Source organism: Nilaparvata lugens, chromosome 4, assembly GCF_014356525.2.
Source record: "Nilaparvata lugens isolate BPH chromosome 4, ASM1435652v1, whole genome shotgun sequence".
NCBI classification, from domain to species: Eukaryota; Metazoa; Arthropoda; class Insecta; order Hemiptera; family Delphacidae; genus Nilaparvata; species Nilaparvata lugens.
In genome coordinates, this window is record NC_052507.1 from 54280665 (window position 1) to 54307184 (window position 26520).

Sequence of the window (26520 nt, forward strand, 5' to 3'; positions counted from 1 at the left end):
CAAAAACGGCTCCAACGATTTTGATGAAACTCATACCTAAAATAGTTATTGGTAAGCTCTATCAAGATCAACTGCCATAAGTCCCATATCCGTAAAAATTTCAGGAGCTCCGCCTCATCTATGCAAAGTTTGATTTTAGATTCCCGATTATCAGGCTTCAAATACAATATAAACAAAAAATTTCTAGTGGATAATAACATTGAGCATGAAAATCTCTAAAATTTATGTTCAGTAACATTTTCACCTAAAATTGAAAATAAACTCGAAATTCGAGAAAATGTGATTATTTAGTTGCAAACTTTTGGCAACTGTTAATTCTATTAAATCATTTACTATGAAGGGATAGCAGACCTCGTGTGTCTCCAGCGTTATTGTCCTGTCACCAGCTGGCTCAGATCTTTGAATAGTAGACTTGAGATGCGCGTGAACACTATGCGTGTCAGGTGATCAATTTTCATAACGGCAAGGAAAGTTGTGTGAGTGCGCCACACCAGATTTTTTACTTTCCTTGCCCTATTACCATAGGTAAGGAAAGTATTGCTTTTCGAAAAAAATCAAGGTACCCCAATTTCTAAATTTCTATACGTTTTAAGGTCCCCTGAGTCCGAAAAAGTGATTTTTTAGATTAGTAAAAGCAATTGAGAGTAAGTAAAAGTTATCAAGTGATCAAAGATTATTAATGTTCGTAGGATCATCAATCCTTCTTCGTGTATGGACATCAATATTATTGTACTATAATAGTAGCTAGGTAATTAGCTAACCTTTGACGGCATTTGGGTTATTGTCATTCAGATATCTTGACTAATTAAAATCTTGTTAGCATGGTAATGTTTAAAGTTTCAACTAAGTGATAACAAGTTATACTTTGGGCATGATAATTTATTTCGATTAACCTATAGACTACAGAGCATTACAGGGTTTAATGATACTCGGGAATTTTAGAGTGAGTATGAAAAAAATTCAACAGTGGTCAATGAAACTTAAATTTTATAGTGAAGAAGTATTCTCGATAAATTCAATAAATGTTATGAAGAACACAAAACTTCACATTAAAACATCAGGATTTCAGTTCAGTTGTGCTTTTGTGCTTAATTTCTGTGAAGTCATTCAACTCAGCAGACCTTGTGGCTTGAAAAAGAAATGGATTATTGTAGCTTTGAAGGTCACCTTACCGGATAATTTCATCCAGTCGACCACAGCGTTAGGAAAAACAATTTTACTTTATTATATTCTAAATTCAAGGACCTGTTTTTGTGTGATTCTCCAATAACCTTCATCTAGGACATGAAGAAGCTCAAAGAAGAATGGAATTACTTGGATTCTTTGATAGAAAAATGAGGAAATTTGTTATATCTTCAAGCTCAGTGTTCCTGTAATGTCAATTTTCCGCCTGTTTGATTCGATAAACGTCTATTCTTTTGTGATCAGGAAAATGTGCAAATGAACTTGTTCCATCTAGGCCTACATTGTGTCATGTACATTGACTTTGTAGGATGAGTTCTGAAAAGGTCTCCACAGTTGCTATGTATTTGAATAAATTATGAATGATTTCTCTCCCTGATGAGTGATTTTTTACTAGACATTTTACTATACTTCAAGTTTAATCTACAAGGATAATAAATTGTAAAGAGTAAAATTGGTTTCACGAAAGTTAGTCATCACATAAAATTATAATAGACTAGTTTTTTCTTTGAATGTTTGTCAACTCCATTCAGGAAAAAAGTAAAGAAGGAAACAATTTTATTGTTATTTGAGGAAACAAAACTAAACCAAGCTATTCCCCGATGACAAACTATTTCTATTAGAAAATTCCTGTTCTTCATTCACAGTAAAAAGAAAAGTTCGAAACTGGTTCATTATCTATCAGTGGAAATTTCATGTTTCCTACTAAATTTCATTGTGAAATTCCTTGTTTCCTACTACTACAAATAATCATTATTAATTTTTACAGTGATTGTACGAGAAGATAATCCGGGAAAGTAATTGTTTTGCAAATTGAAAGATTTCTAGTTACTACTGTATCTAAAATCTTTATACTAATCAAACTCATGATAAAATTTACATGATGGATGCAAACAAATATTCTTCTACAGGCAATACAGTTTTAAATCATTGAAAAAGTCTTAATTCAACAAAAGTTATTATAGAATAGTATCGACCTTCATCATTGAAAGAAAGCTGAGCTATGTAAAGCTATAGTTTGTAACTATGAAAAACATACCGTAGTAATTGTAGTCTTGATATTCGTTAATTTTGTTCTGTGAAGACTTCAATCATCTTTATTAATAATATTATTTTTATTTTCCAGGTATGTCACTAGTGATCAATCAACTATGAGAATATCACTCGAAGTCTGAAGTAAGTTTCGGAATTTCTTAATACTCTGAAAACATAAGCAGGCTACAAAGGTTTTCACGACTTCTCTGCAGTATTGAAATTTTTTTCTGAATTCACAATCTAGTGTCTAATGTTCACATCAGGCAGATTGTGAAATTAGTGTGCCTGCTTTACCTATAATTTTCTTCCTTGTGAATGCAGTCAATACACTCTATTTAAGACTTGGATCACCTCGAATGCCTCAGATTACCACGAGAAAAGTTTAGACATTCTCTTATCAAGAATTTATTTATTAATTGTACAAATGACACTAAACTATAACTAACATTTATAGGGGAACAATTCGGCGTACCTCCAGCTATTTCTCAATTGTCTTATATATAAAATTATAGTGAATTGAAATAGCCAATATTAGCCAATAATACTGGGGTGAGTTATATTATAATATGACTAGCCGTCAGGCTCGCTTCGCTCGCCATATCCGTCTACCCAGGGGGCTCCGCCCCCTGGACCACCAACTGGATCGTCAAAGATGAGATCAGCAGGCTCGCTTCACTCGCCTGCATTTTTCATTTGAGTATTTTTATCATATGTTAGGACAATCTAGTCGGGGTCCAGACTAAACGTCTGGCTAAACGGATATGGCGAGCGAAGCGAGCCTGACGGCTAGTAATATAATATTCCCAGGATTGAAGTAGCAGTGCCCAATCAATTTTTCCGCGATAAATGCATTTAAATCTTCAACTTGGTGCCAACCTAACAGTCAACTCAACTTAATGCCAACCTGACAAAATTATTAATTTAGTTGCCATTTCACAAGTTCATTGTTCTAAATATCATCTACGTCATCGAGGTGTCTACATCTCTAAAATTAATGATATAACCTTACCATAAATAGATAAAGAGTAATGAAATACTGTATTCATTCACTTGATTTCCATTCTATTCCAATTTGATATCCATTCACCTAATTACCCAAATTGAAATGAGATTGTCTCGAATATCATTTACGCCATAATCAATTATGACAAGGTTCCCCTTTCACAAGTCCATCGTACGCAATATGACAACAAACATAAATTGTTCTTCTTAATTACAATTACAAACATGATATCAAATTATCTCCTTAATCAATCTTGGGTTACTGCAAGAGTTAGCATTGTATGATTGTTACATAAAAATTGTTTTGCCTGATGCAATGTAGCAGTTAAGCTATGAGAAGATTACCGACATTCATAACAATGTAGGATTTATTTAATGTATACATGTCATGTATACGATTCATGTGTGGAGCATTATTGTAATATGGATGTTGATTCGAATACTTGGGAAATGAGTAGAAGCATAGAGTAAAAAATAGTTCATTATATGGTAGAAGGTACTTGGACGTACTGTACTACGAATAGATTATTACTATTGCGCTATTGCCATAGGTAAGGAAAGTATTGCTTTCCGAAAAAATTAAGGTACCCCAATTTTTAAATTTCTATACGTTTCAAGGTCCCCTGAGTCCATGAAAGTGGTTTTTGGGTATTGGTCTGTAGGCTATGTATGTGTGTATGAGTGTATGTGCGTCTGTGTACACGATATCTCATCTCCCAATTAACGGAATGACTTGAAATTTGGAACTTAGGGTCCTACCCATATAAGGATCCGACACTAACAATTTCGATCGAATGCATTTCAAGATGGCGGCTAAAATGGTGTCAAAAACAGGGTTTTTCGCGATCTTCTCAAAAACGGCTCCAACGATTTTGATCAAACTCATACCTAAAATAGTTATTGGTAAGCTCTATCAAGATCAACTGCCATAATCCGTAAAAATTTCAGGAGCTCCGCCTCATCTATGCAAAGTTTGATTTTAGATTCTCTATTATCAGGCTTCAAATACAATATAAACAAAAAAATTATAGTGGATAATAACATTGAGCATGAAAATCTCTAAAATTTATGTTCAGTAACATTTTCACCTAAAATTGAAAATAAACTCGAAATTCGAAAAAATGTGATTATTCAGTTGCAAACTGTTAATTCTATTAAATCATTTACTATGAAGGGATAGCAGACCTCGTGTGTCTCCAGCGTTATTGTCCTGTCACCAGCTGGCTCAGATCTTTGAATAGTAGACTTGAGATGCGCGTGAACACTATGCGTGTCAGGTGATCAATTTTCATAACGGCAAGGAAAGTTGTGTGAGTGCGCCACACCAGATTTTTTACTTTCCTTGCCCTATTACCATAGGTAAGGAAAGTATTGCTTTCCGAAAAAAATTAAGGTACCCCAATTTCTAAATTTCTATACGTTTTAAGGTCCCCTGAGTCCGAAAAAGTGATTTTTTAGATTAGTAAAAGCAATTGAGAGTAAGTAAAAGTTATCAAGTGATCAAAGATTATTAATGTTCGTAGGATCATCAATCCTTCTTCGTGTATGGACATCAATATTATTGTACTATAATAGTAGCTAGGTAATTAGCTAACCTTTGACGGCATTTGGGTTATTGTCATTCAGATATCTTGACTAATTAAAATCTTGTTAGCATGGTAATGTTTAAAGTTTCAACTAAGTGATAACAAGTTATACTTTGGGCATGATAATTTATTTCGATTAACCTATAGACTACAGAGCATTACAGGGTTTAATGATACTCGGGAATTTTAGAGTGAGTATGAAAAAAATTCAACAGTGGTCAATGAAACTTAAATTTTATAGTGAAGAAGTATTCTCGATAAATTCAATAAATGTAATGAAGAACACAAAACTTCACATTAAAACATCAGGATTTCAGTTCAGTTGTGCTTTTGTGCTTAATTTCTGTGAAGTCATTCAACTCAGCAGACCTTGTGGCTTGAAAAAGAAATGGATTATTGTAGCTTTGAAGGTCACCTTACCGGATAATTTTCATCCAGTCGACCACAGCGTTAGGAAAAACAATTTTACTTTATTATATTCTAAATTCAAGGACCTGTTTTTTGTGTGATTCTCCAATAACCTTCATCTAGGACATGAAGAAGCTCAAAGAAGAATGGAATTACTTTGATTCTTTGATAGAAAAATGAGGAAATTTGTTATATCTTCAAGCTCAGTGTTCCTGTAATGTCAATTTTCCGCCTGTTTGATTCGATAAACGTCTATTCTTTTGTGATCAGGAAAATGTGCAAATGAACTTGTTCCATCTAGGCCTACATTGTGTCATGTACATTGACTTTGTAGGATGAGTTCTGAAAAGGTCTCCACAGTTGCTATGTATTTGAATAAATTATGAATGATTTCTCTCCCTGATGAGTGATTTTTTACTAGACATTTTACTATACTTCAAGTTTAATCTACAAGGATAATAAATTGTAAAGAGTAAAATTGGTTTCACGAAAGTTAGTCATCACATAAAATTATAATAGACTAGTTTTTTCTTTGAATGTTTGTCAACTCCATTCAGGAAAAAAGTAAAGATGGAAACAATATTATTGTTATTTGAGGAAACAAAACTTAACCAAGCTATTCCCCGATGACAAACTATTTCTATTAGAAAATTCCTGTTCTTCATTCACAGTAAAAAGAAAAGTTCTGATTCTGGTTCATTATCTCTCAGTGGAAATTTCATGTTTCCTACTAAATTTCATTGTGAAATTCCTTGTTTCCTACTATTACAAATAATCATTATTAATTTTTTACAGTGATTGTACGAGAAGATAATCCGGGAAAGTAATTGTTTTGCAAATTGAAAGATTTCTAGTTACTACTGTATCTAAAATCTATATACTAATCAAACTCATGATAAAATTTCCATGATGGATGCAGAAAATATTCTTCTACAGGCATACAGTTTAGAATCGTTGAAAAAGTCTTAATTCAACAAAAGTTATTATAGAATAGTATCGACCTTCATCATTGAGAGAAAGCTAAGTTATGTAAAGCTATAGTTTGTAACTATGAAAAACATACCGTAGTAAAGATATCTTGATATTCGTTATATTGTGTTCTGTGAAGACTTCAATCATCTCTATCAATAATATTATTTTTATTTTCCAGGTATGTCACTAGTGATCAATCAACTATGAGAATATCACTCAAAGTCTGAAGTAAGTTTCGGAATTTTTTAATACTCTGAAAACATAAGCAGGCTACAAAGGTTTTCACGACTTCTCTGCAGTATTGAAATTTTTTTCTTAATTCACAATCTAGTGTCTAATGTTCACATCAGGCAGATTGTGAAATTAGTGTGCCTGCTTTACCTATAATTTTCTTCCTTGTGAATGCAGTCAATACACTCTATTTAAGACTTGGATCACCTCGAATGCCTCAGATTACCACGAGAAAAGTTTAGACATTCTCTTATCAAGAATTTATTTATTAATTGTACAAATGACACTAAACTATAACTAACATTTATAGGGGAACAATTCGGGGTACCTCCAGCTATTTCTCAATTGTCTTATACATAAAATTATAGTGAATTGAAATAGCCAATATTAGCCAATAATACTGGGGTGAGTTATATTATAATATAACTAGCCGTCAGGCTCGCTTCGCTCGCCATATCCGTCTACCCAGGGGGCTCCGCCCCCTGGACCACCGACTGGATCGTCAAAGATGAGATCAGCAGGCTCGCTTCACCTGCCTGCATTTTTCATTTGAGTATTTTTATCATATGTTAGGACAATCTAGTCGGGGGTCCAGACTAAACGTCTGGCTAAACGGATATGGCGAGCGAAGCGAGCCTGACGGCTAGTAATATAATATTCCCAGGATTGAAGTAGCAGTGCCCAATCAATTTTTCCGCGATAAATGCATTTAAATCTTCAACTTGGTGCCAACCTAACAGTCAACTCAACTTAATGCCAACCTGACAAAATTATTAATTTAGTTACCAGTTAACAACTGTTTCGAAGAGGTACTCTTTCTAGATTATAGTTCCATAGTAACATATGATATGGAAATTTCAATTATAATTAAGAGATTGGGAGAAGAAGAATATACATGCTAAAAGACGAACTTTAAACCCTTGAAAACAACCCTTAGAGTTGAAATATTGCCAAAAGATTTCTTAGTGCGCCTCTAAAGGGCCAACTGAACATACCTACCAAATTTGAACGTTTTTGGTCCGGTAGATTTTTAGTTCTGCGAGTGAGTGAGTGAGTGAGTGAGTGAGTGAGTGAGTGAGTCAGTCAGTCAGTCAGTCAGTGAGTGAGTGCCATTTCGCTTGCATATATATAGATTCGTATTTTTTAAAATTAATTTAATATATGGAAATGGGTATTCAGTATGCGTACATTTTATTTCCTTAAGGATTTAACTTTTTTTAATGTGTGCTGTGTGTAGGTGATGTTGTGTTAGATACACTATTCTTGTTAAGTAGAACTAAAATTTAACATTCAAGTAATTCCTATTCATTTTCGACTTTGCCATCTGGTATATAGTGAGAGTGAGCTAAACAAATGTATTCCTGAAAACAATCATTTTCAAGAGATGACAAATATTCTGGAACTCTTGAGAATATCTGAAAACGCTACTCGTCTTCCTCAGATTGACAACTCCCTCATGTCTCCATTTCTGTGAAAACCCTGTCAAACGCTACACAAATTGGTACTCATGCTTTGAAAAAGAGGCAGTTTCTCCTCCATTTCATTCCCAGAATACTTGATGTCGAAAGGCCTTTGAGTGAATTGTTTTTCAGGAGAAAAGAAATTCTCAAGCTTCTATTTTCAGAGTAAGCTGGTAACCAAAAATCCCTGCTGCATGAAATACAACTTCAATGACGTTCCATAACTTAATTTCCAAAGGCATCGTGAATAATCAAATCAACTTCTGCCTCACAAGATTCCATTTCAAAGGCATTTTTCCCAGTAAGAAATACTCCAAACTTTTCATGCTGCCCTCCATAGCTTTATTCGCATTGTAATCAATCTCAGTGTAATTATCTCAATAATGCTAATGTGAAGTGACTTTAGTCACTGAAATTAGTGTGGATAATTTTGAGGTATTCTCAGAATCAAATAATATACTACTTATTCACTTCTGCTACACAAAACTCAATTTACATTGAAATTATTCACATTTATTTTAGATTCTTAGTAATGTTAAGAGTTAATATGGCAATTTTTTTTCGTCAAAACTCAATGTCCATATGCTTCATTCACAGAATAGGGTGCTCTCTCTGGAATTCGGTATCATCTCTTGAATCTCTCAGTTCTCCGAGAATTGTTTTTTCATTTTGATTTATTCAACGGTATCATCGAAATGTTCTCAGTTAATTAGCTACTGGCTGAATCAATTACAAGTCTTATTATTCTCATATTATCTTTGCTGTAGCTCACTCCAAACTTTCTGTTGAAGTAGTTTGTTCAATCGTTGAATGATAAGAAAGAGATGAGTTTTTAGAAAATGCAGATTTTTTTCAAATTTCGCTTCGTAGAACACTAAAAGAAAAAGCTAAGAAATATTTTTATTTCTTGAAATCAGTCTGATATCTATAGTTTATTGAGCTACCTTGAGTGATGCTAGTGAAATATACTCCAAATAAGATCTGCTTTCCAAAATTTAATATCTTAGCGTTTCAAAAGTTTTCATAGTGGAGAAAGTGTTAAATTCCTCTCATGTTATGTCACGTTTTTGAAATGTTGGAATTGAATTCTTCACATATTTATTAAGACATACCGTAGTTCGGAATTTCCACGTGTATCAATTTTCCAAGTTTGACTTTCAGCAGGCTATTTTCGGCACAATTGTGACACCTCTGTCATAATTTTAATACATCATTTGCCACAAGTGTGGCTTTCATCCTAGTTGAAGTTCATCGGTAAACATGAGCAAAAGATGAGGGCTACGATTAATATTCTAAACGTTGAGTTTACTCAACTTCGGGACTTGATCCAAGCCACAACAGCTGAATCTAAGTTGCTGCGGCTTACTGACTTTATCGTTACGTTATATTTGGAGGTTTGTTTCCCTTCCATGCTGGGAACAGAAAAATATCCATGTTCAAGATTTGATAACTTGAAAATAACAGGATACAATTAACTGAATCACTAAAACAAAGATTGTAGAAACTTCACTGTCATCTGTGAGAATTGGTTGTCTAGATTAAGAGGACTCCTGTCAGTTCAAACGGAATCTCGCTTTAGCTGAAATGACCTTTTTTCCATGTTTTTTCTCTCCTTGAAGGTATTTGATATTATTACAGAATATGATAGCAGACTTCATATTGATTGGGATTCACATTGTGAAAACACGTGTTAGCAATATTTTATTAATTGGTGATTTGTCAGAATATTTCAAAATCAACTCCCATTGGCTCTCATCATGCAAAGAAATCGCTATATGCGCTCATAAGTCTTCAAATTGTGATAAGTGAAATTCTACGATACTGATTTTCCATTAACTTTAGCATAGCAACAAAAGTACTGCCCTTCCATTGGCTTGCAGCTCGAGATGGTTAAGTATCCTCTAACTGAACTACCATTGGCTGTCATCATGACGGCGAAATCGCTACTCTCTTATAGGTTCTCTTTCATTCAACTTTCATAGACTATCACCATATCAACCAGTGTCCTCCTCTCACATTGGCTTGCAGCTTATGATTGGTTAAACTCTCTCCAACTCAACTCTCATTGGATATGAAAATATAATTTTTATGGTTTTTAGAAATTTAGGCTTGATAATTGAAAGAATAAAATCATTTTTGACAATATGGACCTACCGTCCGAATGTGAATATTTCTTATATATTTGGTTTTGAAACATCCAAATTTAAAAATCTACTTTCTGAAAATATTTTTGAACTAATGAACATTTTGTGAACTAAAGAACTACAAGACAATGTATTTCGGACTATGAATTTAACCTTATCTAAATAAAGGGGAGGAATAGCACAACGTTACCTTTACCTTTCCTCTCCCATTTTAATGATGTACTTGTAAGAAATAAGGAATAAAGGTTAACAGAGAACATGTGAACGTTTCTACATGATAAGTGAAATAGATGAACAAAGAATAACTCAACTTTGGAATAATCGATAGACTACGGCATCGATGACCAAAGAAAAATTGTAACTATACTCAGTACAAAATATCTTTTGACTTGGAGGAATATGCGGCGCAGAGAAATTATGGGAGATCTGCCAATCATAGTGAAGGATAGAGTCATATGTGAAAGCGCAGTTGCTAATTTGTCTATTAGTGTCAGTCGACTGGATGCTTCCAGAGAGGAAACTCCGTGAGTTCAACTTGAGCGCTTAAATACTCACTATAAATTAGATAATGTTGCTTGTTCAGAACGGCAACTTCGCCGCCGTTGTATCCCTACCTCTGTATGCCTTCTCTGCTGCGCATGTCCCTCCCAAGTCCAAAGTAATTTTGTATGGAGTATAATTTACTTCAACTTGCGTGGACATGTAGATCTGATGGTGTTAATGGGTAATACGACTCACCTGTACCGGTGAGAGCCACATATTCCAACTAAAGGCTGGACTGATACGTTTGGATAAATAAACTGTATTTGAAAATATAATTTAGTATAATTATATATTCAGTAAATAATTTATATACTTGTTCAAAAGTTTATAATTTAGAATATCTCAACTGAATTTTCAATGTTAATGAATTAATATAATATTTTATTTGTTGTTCATAACAAATAACAAAAAAGTATTCTTGATCTGAATTGTAGTGCTAGAGGGCACCACTAATCTCACTTACACATTCAATTTAACCGTGATTAAATGACGGTGAAATGCAACAAGAACTAATGAATATAATTTAGAATATCTCAACTGAATTTTCAATGTTAATGAATTAATATAATATTTTATTTGTTGTTCATAACAAATAACAAAAAAGTATTCTTGATCTGAATTGTAGTGCTAGAGGGCACCACTAATCTCACTTACACATTCAATTTAACCGTGATTAAATGACAGTGAAATGCAACAAGAACTAATGAATATAATTTAGAATATCTCAACTGAATTTTCAATGTTAATGAATTAATATAATATTTTATTTGTTGTTCATAACAACTAACAAAAAATTATTCTTGATCTGGAATGCAGTGCTAGAGGACTAATCTCAGTTACACATTCAATTCAACCGTGATTAAATGACGGTGAAATGCAAAAAGAACCAATGGAAGAAGCGTATGACGTTCTTTGATCAATGATTAATCATAGTTCGAATTTAATAGTTTTACTTTCATCCAAGCTTTTGTCTCAATAATCCCTCACTTATCCAGTGGCGTCTGTGAACTCTTGCCACTACAGGTATACCTGTACAGTATGTAGTTGTACATATAGTGTAATGAGAAAGCTGATTAAACCATGCAATGATCCCATCAGAGCTTCCTATTGTGTATTGGTATCGGCCTTTGTGCGTTACCGTTATTTTACTGCGATTTTCAGCCTAATTTGAAACAGTATTTTACAAAATCTTGCATAATGAATAAATAATGAACGCTGGGATCCAGTTGCGTAGATCCGGTCTGAAATTTAGTAATTATAGTAGTTTTTACAGTATAGTTTCTATAGCTATATAGAACGATATTCAGTCACCGCGTTTTACGCGAAAGGAAATTCTAAATAGCTCACCTATATACTCACTATTCTATACATAAGTATGTAAACGAAAGTATATAGCAGAAACGAATAGCCTACAGTTAAGTAGAGGTCGCAGGCTGTTAGTCAAATCTGTGCACTTGTCTTTTATTTCAGGCTTTTTAGGCTCCGGATTTGAAGGCTCAAGCCTGAATGAACTACTGAGCTGTATATTCGTATCTTTAGGCTCTTTTTCCGTACTCTTCAATATTGCATAAATGCAAGAGAATGAACTAGTTGCGGATTAAGTTATGATAATATCATAATGATGATGATGATTGTGTTGAAATTTAGGTCGGATGTCTTATTTGGTAATATTATTGTTGTATAGCATCCAGATTTGAATTGGAGCGTAGATAGGATGAATAATATGACAGGTTTGCAATGATTTTAGTATAATAAATCAACCTAAATAGACTAGTAGTTCTGTGAACAGTATACCTCACGCAGTATTCTCATCCACAAGTACCTGATTGAAACTATAGACCTTATGAAAATAGACTGGCTTCTCCACACATCTGTGTAATCACTTGTCAGCTGATTTATGATGAATAATTCTATAGTCTGATTTTTATCTAATATTGGCGTATGAAGAAGGCTCCTTTTTCCTTTTATATTATCCTTGAAATGCAAAATTTCCAAAAACCTTGTATATACGTCGACGCGCAATTAAAAAAGGAACATACCTGTCAAATTTCATGAACATCTATTAGGCCGGTTACAGAGCTCGACCGACCGTCAGTGCGTACGTCAGTCGCGCTTGTCTTTTACATAGAGTTTTCATGTATCCGTACAGAGCAGGACTGACGGCACGCACGCGCACGGTCAGGACCATGACCATCAGGACCATTCGATCGCGTTTTATACAGCGTACGAATACCATCGGTCGAGCTCGTGCGCATCCGTTCCATCGGTCGACTGGCCCGCTATTGAAACAAACAGAATCTTTCAGAGCTGTACTGATCAGTAGCCCGATCGCAACATAACTAATGTTACCTCTGCCCGACAATCAGCTGATATTCAATTGAATAGCATAATGAATGAATTCAATTAATAGTGTCATATTTGAATTCAGAGTTTTTCTATACATTTCTTCAATCATTTCTAAATTTTTTATTGAAAAAATCATATATTTTTAATATTATCTACATTTATTTGATCCGTAGCTTAAATTGACAGCAAATATTCCCAATGGTGATACAAGCTCGAAATAACTCATCAAAATTTCTGATGGAGATTCTGAGGTAGTTGAAAAATGTATCTTCACCCCTAGCAATGATGTAAATCTTTTTCTATTTTTTGAATCTCTACTGTTTCTAAAATATTCAATAGCCTGCTTTTAGGACAAAAGTGCAGAGCATACCACAGCCTGGAAAACGGGTAATATTAATTCAAATTTTGCAGACCATCTATTATATTAAACTGAATGGACACAGTTTTGACCCAAAAAACAATACCGACATACTGCACTTTTGTCCTAAAAGCAGGCTATTGAATATTTTAGAAACAGTAGAAATTCAAAAAATAGAAAAAGACAGTTCAATAACAAGCCTTAATGATCATATTAACATATTGCCCTGTAATATAAGTACGTTAGTTTAAGGCCATCTAGAATAAACCAAACCAAATCTAAACATGTTGAAAAAATATAGTTTATTGAACATTTAAGGAAAAAAATTTAGACTAGGTTGTTAACCCAATTTCAGTAGTTTTGTAGGATTCTTGATAAGTATTTCCAACAGTGATGATGATATTTCACAATTTCGTCATTTTATTACAAATTTCCACTCTGAAATCTTTTTAACTTAGATAACCTATTTTACTGCCTTACACCTATTTATTTTATTATATTTTTTCATATGAAATATTCATGTAATTTAAAATAATTTGTTGGAATTAAGAAAATTAGAATTAACAATCAATTACAATGATCAAGTGGCTCTTGCTTTTCTTTTTGTTAGTTTTATAATAAGTAAAAAGTTTTTCATAAGAAGTAGGCCGAAATCATATAATTTCTAATAATTTTGTTAGAATTAAGAATATAAATTAGAATTAAAATTAAAATCATAAATTAAAAATAGGAATGATAATTAGTCAGAATGATCAAGTAGCTCTTGCTTTTGTTTTTGTTAAGTTGGAATCTTTCTACTTCCTTTAACTTTACTGTAACTTACAGCTGATGATGTGTGAGTACACACGAAAGCATGCTCCTGTAAAATATTAATTTTTAATTCTTATTTAATTAAAGTGGATTTTTGACAACGTTCTAAGTCTATTCAATTATGGAAAAGTTCCACAACATCAACATTAACACTACAAACTTAATTAAGTCAAGTTTTCAGTTTGAAAGAATCACTCGCTCACTTTTTACTATCCACAGACGACGAAAGTCTCAGCCAAGGATGAATTATCCTTTTAATGTCGTTCAGCGAGTTTTCCCAAGGATGAGACCTAGTACAATCGAATTTTTAAATCATAAACCTACTATGTTCCAAATTTCGTGAAAATCGTTAGAGCCGTTTTCGAGATCCGTTCAACATAAATAACCAGATAACCAGATATACAGAAATTGCTCGCTTAATATAATAGGATAAGCAACCATATCACGAATAATTGTTTTGGTCATAAATTCATTTTATTCATACAGCGATATCATCCGGATTGATAAACATTCAACATAGACTTAAGATTGAAGGTTCTGGAGAATATGCATTCTGGCAGTGTATCTTCACTTCTAGAGTTTGAAATTGTATCTTGAAATTGATTAAACAGTTTTTAGTCTCAATAGCACAATGACTTGTTTCAATTAGTCAAGAAAATCTGAAGAGAATAAACGGTTTTTAGTCACAATGTCACAATGAATAGTTTGGTGAAGTAACCAATTGACAACGAAAGTTTCTGAGAAAGTAAAAGTGTATTTCTCAGCTGGAGATGATTATTGTTAAGATGACAAAGAAGGAGGTGAATAACAAGTAAGTTGTAGAACCTGGAGAACGAGAAGAAAGTGAAGATGAAGAACAAGAATTGGAATTGAAGAAGAGAAGGAGGAGGAGTAGAAGGAGAAGAAGAAGAAGAAGAAGAAGAAGAAGAAGAAGAAGAAGAAGAAGAAGAAAAAAAAGAAGAAGAGCGAAGAAGAAGATGATGATGAAGAAGAAGAAGATGGAGAATAAGAAGATGAAGAATAAGTAGAAGTAGAAAAATAAAAATTAGAGGTTGAAGAAGTCGTTGAAGAAGTCGGTGATACAACCAATTTGTCTTGAGGTCCATCTTCAGTCAACTCTACTGTTTATAGATATCTGGTATAGCTAATAAGACAGTATAATGAATAAAAAAATACTATGTTATTAGTGAGATTGACTCCAAACTGTCAACATTCCTTATAGATAGCACCATGCTCTGCATTCAACCAATGCTGACACTATGAAGTGAATCTCACTTCATACTGTAATAGTAGTAAAAAACTTGCCAGCAACTAAACTTGAATGCTCAACGTTTTCTCAAAAAATGAACAGAACAAAATCGAAAACCTCTAGGCTGAAGCAGCGATCAACAACATTATTTCGTTTTCAGAAAAACGAGGTTATGGTAATGAAATTTCTGAATGTGCTATCATCCTTTAATGCTATTCCTAATTTTAGATACAAGACAACGATAAACGAGTTTCACTCTGCTTGGACTTGAAATCAATTTAGAAGGATCATCTTCATCTCCTTGATTTTTTTTTCTGTTCGTCTTCTTCTTCTCCTCCTCCTCTTGTATTTTTTCTTCTTCTTCTTCTTCTTTCTCTCCAGTCGCCTGCTAGCCTCACCAAGTTCTGTGTGCAAATGATTGCCAGTTCGGTTTTTTGTCGCTTTTCAATTTGTGTGAATCTTCAGCGATCTCCAGGCAATTTCTTCTTGCTGTATTTCTCTCTGCGAGTCACCTTGAGAAAGGTTGACGTTGTCTTTAACACAAATAAATCTGGTTGAACTTGAATTTGAGAACTGTTCACATTTTGTAGAAGATGTCCTTCGCTAAGAAGATGTCCTTCTCGTGATGGTTTGAAATTTAGAGTACAAGCACAGACGAATAATGAAATGTCAATTAATAAAAGCAAACGGTATTTTTTCTCTATGATGAAAGTCTGTTGCTTGTACTCTATTGAGAATAGGTATTGAGAATAATTGAATAAAAGCTGAAAACAAAAATTTCAATACAAATACTATACCGTACTATTGCTCATTAGAAAGACTCAGGTAGGCCTACCATATCAATCAATGGAAAACAATCTAATCAGAATAATACAAAGTTTGAGACTATGTCCAAATTAAGAATGATTATGTTGCGATTCAACTCTCTTCTTCGTTAGTGTCTATCTCTCCTTCCTCTTCTTCTCCTTCATCTCTTTCCTTCCCATTTTTCTTCTCTGTTTTTGTGTACTTTATTTTTCACACGCTGTAGAATTAGTCACAAATATTGAAGTTAAGTCGGAACTCAACGTGACTCAAATTGATATTCCAACTTTGTAAACACGTTCTCTTGAAATTTTTCTCTTTTCCATTACCTTCTCTCCTCCATCCTATTTTTTCCTGTTTTCTATATCTCCTCTCTTGTCCTTTTTTCATTTCCCATGCTCTTCACCCCTTTCTCCCATTTTCTTCCTTCCCGATATCTTGTTCGATTCCCGGCCTGACAAATAATTTTTAGATAGTAGTGCTCATCGAATTTCCATCTAGCTGTTGTCAATATCAGCGGTAGCAGAAGTATTCGAGGTGAATTACAGCATTTAATTTGGATTTTCGTTTAATAATAATTAGTAGATAAATCATTTATGTTGTGTGGCTGTTGGGCTGCGTGCGATGAATTCTTTTATAAAACAGTTATTCCAAGCCTCAGTATACTGTGGTTTTGTATCGAAGGTAGAAAATTGTCTCAGCTTCCATTGAAGCAACATCATGATTAATTGGGTGAACTTTATTTCTCTTCAAGTTGTTCTGTTATAAGTGTGGGGTAACTGGTTATTGGGTCGAATTTAATCACAATTGCAATTTTACACTCATTTTAAATTACCATCTGGTAAATGTCTCATTGGTTATCTCGTAATAGGTAGAATTTTCAACTACTTCACTTATAATTGGTTATTTCTCTTATTGATTAGCTTTGTAATTGCTCAAGCTCCCTCCTACTTGAATAAATTATTATTCTATTGGCTGGTTCCATCACCATGACAACGGAATAGTCCAGTCACTATATTCCACACTGTATACATTGGAGCTTGCAATTTATATTGTAGTTCTGTTTTTTAATGATTTTGGATACATAAGAGAAGTCCACAAACAATTTTTCCATGCAAAATTTCCTTGTGCTATTTACCAAAATAATTGCCCAAAAGCCACGTATTTTCGGTTCACTTTCCAGTTTTCAGCTATTTCCTCCGAATCCTGTAATCGGACAGAAAAATTCGCTTCCTCCTTTTTCTAGATTATGAAATTTTCAATAAAATGAGATCATTTGGAACTCTCTATCTACAATGAGTACTAAGAAACAATTTTTCAAAAATGAGTAAAATTTTAAGAAAAATATTTTCGTAATTCTGTGCTCTACAATCTGAGACCAGGTAGAGCGCTCTATCTCATGTAGACAGTAACAACCTGACACCAATGTTCCTTGTGTTTTGAAGAACAACTTTTTTTAGCTTTAATCATCATTAACTCCATTAATATCACATTGATATTTTGCACAATGATATAAGTTCATAACAATTCTGCTTTTCATACTAATTTTTCTATTTGTTATGTATAATTTTAAACAATAATTGTCGTAGTTATTTCTAGAAAATCGTTTTCTAAATAAATATTTTCATGAAATCTGTATCTCACGGTAAAAAATAGTTTTTGCCCCTCTGTATGGTGCTGTTTCATTCACTTGAAAGAATGAAAATTTGATTTTGAAAACAATACGTTTATTGAAAAATTCTCCAATGTCCAAGCGTCTGTTATTAGATTCTCTCAAACAGATTGTCCATATAGCTTTTGAACTACATCTACATGGTAGAAGATCTACCAATAACACAACACACAGTATCAATGGATCAAATTTATGAAAGCATCGCTATTCCAGTTGACTTCATTTTATCAATTTTCAAAATAGAAAATCATTCACAGCCTTCCAACCTCCTGGCTACAGATATTGAAATCATCGACATGCTTTTCAACTCTGGGGGAAAATGTTTTTCCATGACAAAGAATTTTGAATGGAATGACAACGAATCAGTAATGAATGAATGCTGGGAAAGGGGTTTTCATTTTCCTTTTCATATCGGTCTCTGTGCTATTTTTGTGATTGTGATTGATGTTCCATTTGTTTCTGCCTTCATTTGTTCTCTGTGGCTCTTTCTGTTTCAGTCTGACTTTGTAGAAGTTCACATTCGATTTTGATTGTTGTCTGTGGTATTTGTGGGAGGGGGTTGAAAGGAATGTATGTGACCGATTCTTGTGCTCTGATGGCTTAGTTGGTGAAATACTGAATGAATACTCCTGATGCTCCCACTTGCTACTTGTGATTTCTTCCACTAACACTCATCATGATGATAATGATGATGAACAAGACGGTGAAGAAAAAGTAGAATACCCATTCCTATACTGTTAATGACTGATGATTTTTCAAATTCCCAATCTACAGTGATACGATGTTTGATTGACTGGAAACCCTGATGAGTTTTTTTGTCGTTTAAATACAGAACTTCGAAATTATTTCTCCAAAATTAATTTCTATATCGTGAAAGCAATGATATGTAGGAAATGATGAATGGTGTGCAAGAGGAAGAGGAGGTAAAGGATGAGGAGTGAGAGGAGGAGAGTGACAAGGAAGAGCATAGAACAAGGAGAAGAATTAGAAAGAAAATTAGGAGAACGGTGCTAGTTGGGATAGTTGGCGGAATATAGATAGTAAGAAATTTCAATTTGATGTATTATCACACTTCTCAATGTTTTCCTTCTATTGTTATAGCAGATTCAATGTGGGGGGTGAAATTTTTAACTCTGCAACAAGTGTCAACTTAACAGTTCCACACCTTCAATAGACGGGCTAGAGATGCGTATTCTTGCTATGTTCACCTTCCAACTAGTCTTCATTAAGCTACAAAGTCGAAAATTGTGTACCAGATGTTCCAGACTCAAATTTCATTGTCAAGTGATCAATTGCTACAAAATTAAAATTTTACCTCCCACATTGAATCTGCTATAACAATAGAAGGAAAATATTAAGTAGTGAAATAAAACATCAAATTGAAGAGAAAACAAAGCTCTACTGATCTACGGTGAGCATTCATTTTTACGATGCATTGTTGGAGAGTTGTAGGCCCTGAAACATCAAAAAATAGGATTAAAAGCTGTTATTTTAAGAATTTTACACTTCTAAGAGCGTATATCTCGAAAACTGTTGGGAGATATCACGAATCACCAAGGAACAAATATTGTAGGAAATTTATCAAGCTTCATTTCTGGTTAGTTAGTCATGTAGGTTGAACGCTTTTTTCTCAAGATATGAGCGTGTAAGCAAAACATTGAAAAATTCAACTTTTAAACCACCCTCATCCTTTTAGCACAAGGGGTAGGGATGGTTTTGGACTTTTGATATGTTCACCCCCCAACTGGTCCCAACAAAGCTGCAAAGTCAAAAAGTGTGTTCAAAGCATTCTCTCCAAAATCCTTTGTCAATATTGGTCTGAAGATATCACACTCAACACTGAAGCTGCTGCAATAGTCGTGGGGATGTGCGTAAACTTGTGAAATCATACATCAAATTGAAGAGAATTTGATGCTCTATAAGCTCATGATCAGCATGGATTGTTTTCTAAACTTTTCCCTCTATAACAATTCGTTGACTGGGCTATAAGCCTTCAGTATGTGTGTGGATAATGGGAGGGATTATGATCACAAATAATTGCATCCACTGTTTAATTACAGTTTTGAAGCACTAATTTAAGTAGTGAAGCAGATACTTGACACTATTCAATGGAAATGGCTTCATGCAACCACCCTTCCAACTTTAACCGAGAGCCTATCTAATCTCAGAGTTCAGACCTCATTTAACCCAGATCAGCACAGAATTATGTTAAGGCGCATGTTCGTTTGTGCGTAAATTTCCGTAGTCGACGACGACAAGCATTGTTGACATTCATATTGTCCAAATTTCAATTATGCTAAAACAGCTGATCAAATAATTTTTCATTATTTGTCTTTATCATTAAAGACTTAAACATTTCTAATAATATAAACATATTGGCATTAAAAGTATAAACAAGTATAAGCTCAACCTGCCCCATTAAAACATAATTGAACATAATCTTTTAGGTTATGTAGACAAATTTAAATCTACCCAATCTGAGATCCTCACTCTGTCGTGGTTGACGACGGCATTTACGCACAAACGAAAACCCGAAAATCAGATTCTTGTCATGTACGAGTATGTGAACTGTTTAACATAATTCCTCCAACATGTGAACTCATATGTATAACTTGCCCTTGACTTGCCAGCACGACTCGTGACATATTTATGTAATAATGTTACTTTCGTTCACTTTCACTCGTTAACATATAATTCCGATTCTATTTACGATTACCGGAGATTGGATAATCGTAATTCCTTTCTCCCACACACGAGCGCCGGTATAAAGCCTATTAATAGATATGACCTATGGCCCCGGCTGTTCACCTACAGCCTCAATTCCTCTAGTGGTTTTTCAAGTACTTGTGTAGTTTGCTGCAGTTATATAGCATGTATCTTATAGCTCCTACCGTAATACTAACATGTTATAGTAGCCGAGGATCGTTTACATATTGATAATTTTTAATTCATGTTGACCTTTATCAAAATTTAATATCTATCAAGTTGTATTATATGTTATAGTAACTAAGTATTGTTTAGACATTGATAAATTTGTTGCTTTGAAATCCAAGAATCCTCAAATCCAGTAAATTTCAAGATGTGTCATGCAAAAGGATAAATAGAATACAAATAATATCAGGTACGTGAGTAGCGTGTAATAGCCTACAAGTGAATTTTTTCCCAATAAATAAACAATAATTGTTGATTCTACTGAAAGTAAATAACTTGAGAGCAGAAAACTACTCTTCAGTCTGGTCCTAACCTATTTAAAATTATACACTATAACCTACCTATGTTAAAACGTTTAGCTGATAAACTCGTTCATTGCTCAGGGAACGCATTCTTCACATGACACATGCACAAGCCTAGTACTAATTTTAGCATCATCATCATCATCATAATCATAAAAATAAAAGTAAAGTGTCTTTGGTTTCAATGAACTCTTTTATTATAACCAATAAAATGTATCTTGATATAGTTCCAGATTGTAATATATTTTATTTTATATATCTTGTAATTCCTCAAATATAGCTATTCGATTCAACATTATTCTCATTTATATCATTCCTTTCTTTTCCAGGTACGTCACTAGTTATGAAAAAACTATAAGAATCCTTCTCGGATCTGAAGCGAGTACGAGCATACTCTGATCACCTTATATCCAGCAAGTTACAAAAGTTTGCACAATTATTTTACGTAAGAGTAGGTACTAATATTATTAACAAAACATTCAATAAAATGAATATGAGTACATTCTCATTTTAGAGATATAAACAGTTGAAGTCTCGTAAACTCTCGTAACTATTACGATAAAGAAGAGATGAATAAGCGTATGCTATTATCCTACCTTCTAGGAGTCTCATATTATTAGGCTGGTTGAACATGTTATTACTAACGGTTGAGAACATGCATGATGCACATACAAATACACATCACATTCACATACACATATACACATACACAGCATGTTAATCGTCAGCGAGAGGCTTCTAACATGAAATAAACAACCAATAACAATAAAAACACCACTGGAAAATTACAAATGATATTGATAGAAGAATAATTTAACCTCAAATAAAAAATAAGCGAATAAAAAATGAGCTAAAAGTCGGAGATGTAAGAACCTCAAAAAATGTTTCTTGATGCGTTTCGCTTTGATCACAGCTGTGATGATACAAGAATGTATGACGACTGTGTATCAGGCATGTTCCACCGTTAGTGGCCAGCCTAAGTGGATTGAAATAGCCAATAATACGGGAAGTGTGATGATACAGGTTCTGATATAATTCTCCATCAATATAATCGTCGTTGAGTTGAGGCTCAAAGCCAATATTGTATTGTCAATCAATATTGCAGAGCCAATCATTGTCAGGAAGCTCCCTCTAAAAATATCACAAGTGATAAGTCTTTTAGGTGCATTGCAAACAAGGATTTCTGACATAATAGGTGGTTGACCTTGACATCGTATTTAGTTTTCAGTCTCATGTGTGAGTTGTTAATAAATTAGTTACATTGGACGAACCTCTCAAGTTTTATAGTGATATTTACTTTGCACTCTCAGCATTGGTTGAATGCGAAGCGTTGGTGATAGATTAGTCGCATATTGAGATGTAAATGCGACGTGACACCACATAACCGGAAACTTCAAGAGGAGTTGATATCATAGAGAAAACTACTATAATAATTGCTGTATTCTGTGCTCATACTTTGATGTTTACATTGAGACGAAGAAAGCCCTTGTGAACATTATACTGTAATATAATAATAACTCATCTAGCTGACTCAGGTCACGCCATGTCACGTCCAGACAGTATATTAATATATATTACACTATAGAATGTATATCTCATTCTATTCTCTCTGGTCACGTCGCGTTGCATCTCAATATGTGAATTTCACTATAATATATATTCTACAAATACTGTAAGATACGAAGCAGAATGTTTCCCAAGTAATACAGTATATCAATATGACTCAATAATTTATTTGATTATCAGTTTATTGAAATACACACCCACAAAAGTTCCACGTATTATTATAAATTTATCAGTATTCAAAGTTCATAGTTACATTGAAATTCACTTCAAATTGTGTGCATTTTTTTATTGGGAAGCATTTAATTGATTTCATTGGTGAGGAATGCTGACAGATTTAAGTGAATCTTAGTGCTATTGTGAGCCATAGCAGTAATATTCAAATGATGATACTACGTGTAAATTTGAACAACAATTATTATTATTCAATTACATCAATAATATTTCCAAGTTTAACTCTTGAACACTAATTTGAATAATTATTATGTTAGTTGAACTTGAGGTCATATTGAGCTTGAAGTCCTTGAGTGGGTTAATGCTTAATGGTACAGTGTAAAATAATGTTGTGAAGCTCATATTTATTGGTTGATCATTGGGAAAATATAAAAATGAACTATTTCATATCATTCTTCTATAACAAATGTATCTTATATTGGATCTTATATATTGAAATTGATAGATGCTCCTAACAAAACAGGGTATCTTTCATCATCTGTACTATTTCAATTTCATGAATTTATTTGATCAGGAAAAGTACAAAAATTCCATATCAAAACGTTGACTGGTTGACTTGAACCTATTTTCGTTGATATCTAATACAAATATTTTTGGAAATTTATCAGAGTATACATTACGGCGAGTTGATGTATCGGAATTCCAATAATGTATCGGATGAAATGGGGCGTATCAGGTGAAGCTTCGTGCTATTTATTATTATTGTTAAAAACATGACAGGAATGTGTGTAATAATAATCCTCCCTGTAAATTTCTGAAGTACGCTCATGTGACGAGTCAATTCAACCTTGCCGGAGAAATTGATAATCCCTCTTCTGTTTAAAACATTATTCTTGTGAATAAAACGTGTTCACCTGAATTCAAGCCAAGGCTTTTTCCTATCAGATCCATACTGTTCATCTATGTATGGCCATGTATGTTATATACCTATTGATGCTATTTATATTGTGTGTTTTAAAGCCTTCAGCTACTCAAACTCAGATTTGCAGTTCAGCTCTTTCGTTTTATATCATAGAGCATAGTACTCGTATCTCCAAGGTCTCCTCAACTATGATTTTCTTGAAGGATATTCAATACTATGGGAGTATACAAAAAGTATTCCACCAAAATATATGAAATTCAGATTATTCAGGGTTATTCTATCCTGAAATATGACAATGCTATAAGGCATGAGGTTTTGGAGTTACGGTAAGGCATGAGGTTTTATAACTCGGTAAGGCATGAGGTTCTGAAATACATTAGGTTTGATTCAATTTCCAGATTTCCTCGTATACTGTTTCATTATACGATTGATATACTCGGTTCTCATATTGTTTATTGCAAGTAATTGTTCTACTGTGCCATTATGGACCTTTGATGAATTACTTGTTCGAATATCACATTTTAAAATGAACAGACACTCTAACATTTCAAGTATATGCAATTTTTACAACACCCTTCGCACTATCTGCAATGCAAAAAACATTTCAAGTAGTGTTACATAGTACACTATTTCCATAAAGTTCAAAACCTTTCTTCCTCTCGACTTTGGCCACATTTTGAATATTTTCTGCAGCGAAAATGACAGCTGGGCTGAACTTTTTCACAACTTCTAAGTGATAAAGTTTGTTCACCAGTTTTTCCTAAGCCGAAAGGGATTTTCATCTCAATTATGATGGCTTTTCTCCTCCTGTTTATTAACATCAAAAGTACCAGAGAAGGCTTCGGAAAGTTATCTGTTGTTTGAGTTGATGAGATGAAATGGAAAGTTATGGAGATTTTTTTGTCAAAACGTAAGGTTTACTATGATGATATTCACTCTAATCTTTCAGCATTGTTTGAATGGGAAGCATTGATATTATTCATAAGGAATGCTGACAGTACAATGTGAATCTCACTAGGTGTGAGCATTACAGTAACAGGGGTTTCACGTCATAAGTAATTGGATGTTGTAACCACTCTTAACTTCGTGCTTTCTTGTGAAATGAGCTGGCTTATTAAGAGTAATACATGACTGCGTCCTGAATTCACCCAAGTAGTGCTGAAAAATTGCTGTCATTCCATTCTAATCTGGTAATTAGTAAATATTATTATGAAGCCATTCTACTAATATTGTAATAAGTAAATATTATTATGGACTTTTTGTGTAGTTGAGAAGTTGATATTGTGTTAATTATTCATATTAGATGAAAAAGATTAAGAAATTGTCAAAAAACACAGATTTATTGATACTTAGAAAGACCGGTTTCGGTTATTACACCATTATTAAACTCACCGTTATTACTCGTTATTAAACAAAATATCAGTTAATCAGAGATTGACAATGGTGTATTAACCGAAACCGGTCTTTCCAAGTATCAATAAATCTGTGTTTTCTTGTTAATTTCTTAGTCTTTTCCATTTAATATTATTATGGAGTGTCTTTTTACTTTCCTTGCCCTACTACCATAGGTAAGGAAAGTATTGCTTTCCAAAAAAAATTAAGGTACCCCAATTTCAAGTTTTCTATACGTTTCAAGGTCCCCTTAGTCCAAAAACATGATTTTTGGGTATTGGTCTGTGTGTGTGTATGTGTGTGTGTATGTGTGTGTGTGTGTGTGTGTATGTGTGTATGTCTGTGAACAGGATAACTCCATTCCTAATTAACCGATTGACTTGAAATTTTAAACTCAAGGTCCTTATACCATGAGGACCCGACAATAAGAAATTCAATAAAATTCAATTCAAGATGGCGGAAAAAATGGCGGATAATTACTAAAAAACCATGTTTTTCACGTTTTTCTCGAAAATGGCTCTAACGATTTTCTTCAAATTTATACCATGGATAGCTATTTATAAGCCCTATAAACTGAAATGAGTCTCATTTCAGGGAAAATTTCAGGAGCTCCGTAATATTATTGAGAAAAATGGCGGATAATGACTAAAAAACCATGTTTTTCACGGTTTTCTCGAAAACGGCTCCAACGATTTTCTTCAAATTTATACCATAGATAGCTATTCATAAGCCCTATCAACTGGCATGAGTCTCATTTCTGGGAAAATTGCAGGAGCTCCGTAATATTCTTGAGAAAAATGACAGTTACTAAAAAACCATGTTTTTCACGATTCTCTCAAAAACGGCTCTAACGATTTTTTCAAATCCATACCCTGTATAGTTATTTATTAGCTCTATCAACTGACATGAGTCTTTTTCCTGGGGTACTAATGGGGGGTCCACCCAATCCTTGAGAAATGGACTTTGTAACCTCCTTCTCGTGCATGAGGTAGGTAGGAACACGGTTTTTACTTTTTCTTCTTCCATATACCGTGGGTAGGTAGAGCAGTTTATAAAAAGAACACAGTCATAGTCAAGATATTTCATCTGTAGAACAGCTGTTTTGACGAATTTCAAAAAAAAAACATCGAATTTCACAATATTTAAATAAAGGAAAAAGTACTCTGAAAACAATTGTATATACACATAATATACAGTAGTCTGATCGTAGTTGCGAATATGTTGCCGTCAATCGTCATTATGTTTTTCTCCTAAATTATTCTCGTTTCATATTGAGGCTTAGGTTTATTTAGCAAACTATATTGGAAATTTGAAGGTAGGGTTATAAAAAGGGCACTTTGTTCCGTGGATGTTTTTTTTACAAGAGAAATATTTGATCAAAATAAGGGGAAAGGTTTTTAAGCGAAAATAGATGTAAAATTTTAAATAGTTCAA

At 33.5% G+C, this 26520-nt stretch overlaps 1 protein-coding gene and 1 long non-coding RNA gene across 4 annotated transcripts in view; both read left to right on the top strand.

Annotated features, from left to right (window-relative positions):
- The window catches only part of LOC120350856, a 115263-nt gene extending 92967 nt beyond the window's left edge, over window positions 1-22296 (top strand). The window contains exon 4 of one of the 2 annotated variants that reach the window (XR_005571061.1): window positions 21365-22296. This is a non-coding gene — a long non-coding RNA (uncharacterized LOC120350856). Of the gene's footprint in view, window positions 1-2308; window positions 2361-21364 lie in introns of those variants that run through there. The other variant, XR_005571062.1, reaches the window with a different exon arrangement.
- Window positions 1-26520, top strand: part of LOC111056302 (leishmanolysin-like peptidase) — a 199720-nt gene that overhangs the window by 93124 nt on the left and 80076 nt on the right. The window lies entirely within an intron of this gene.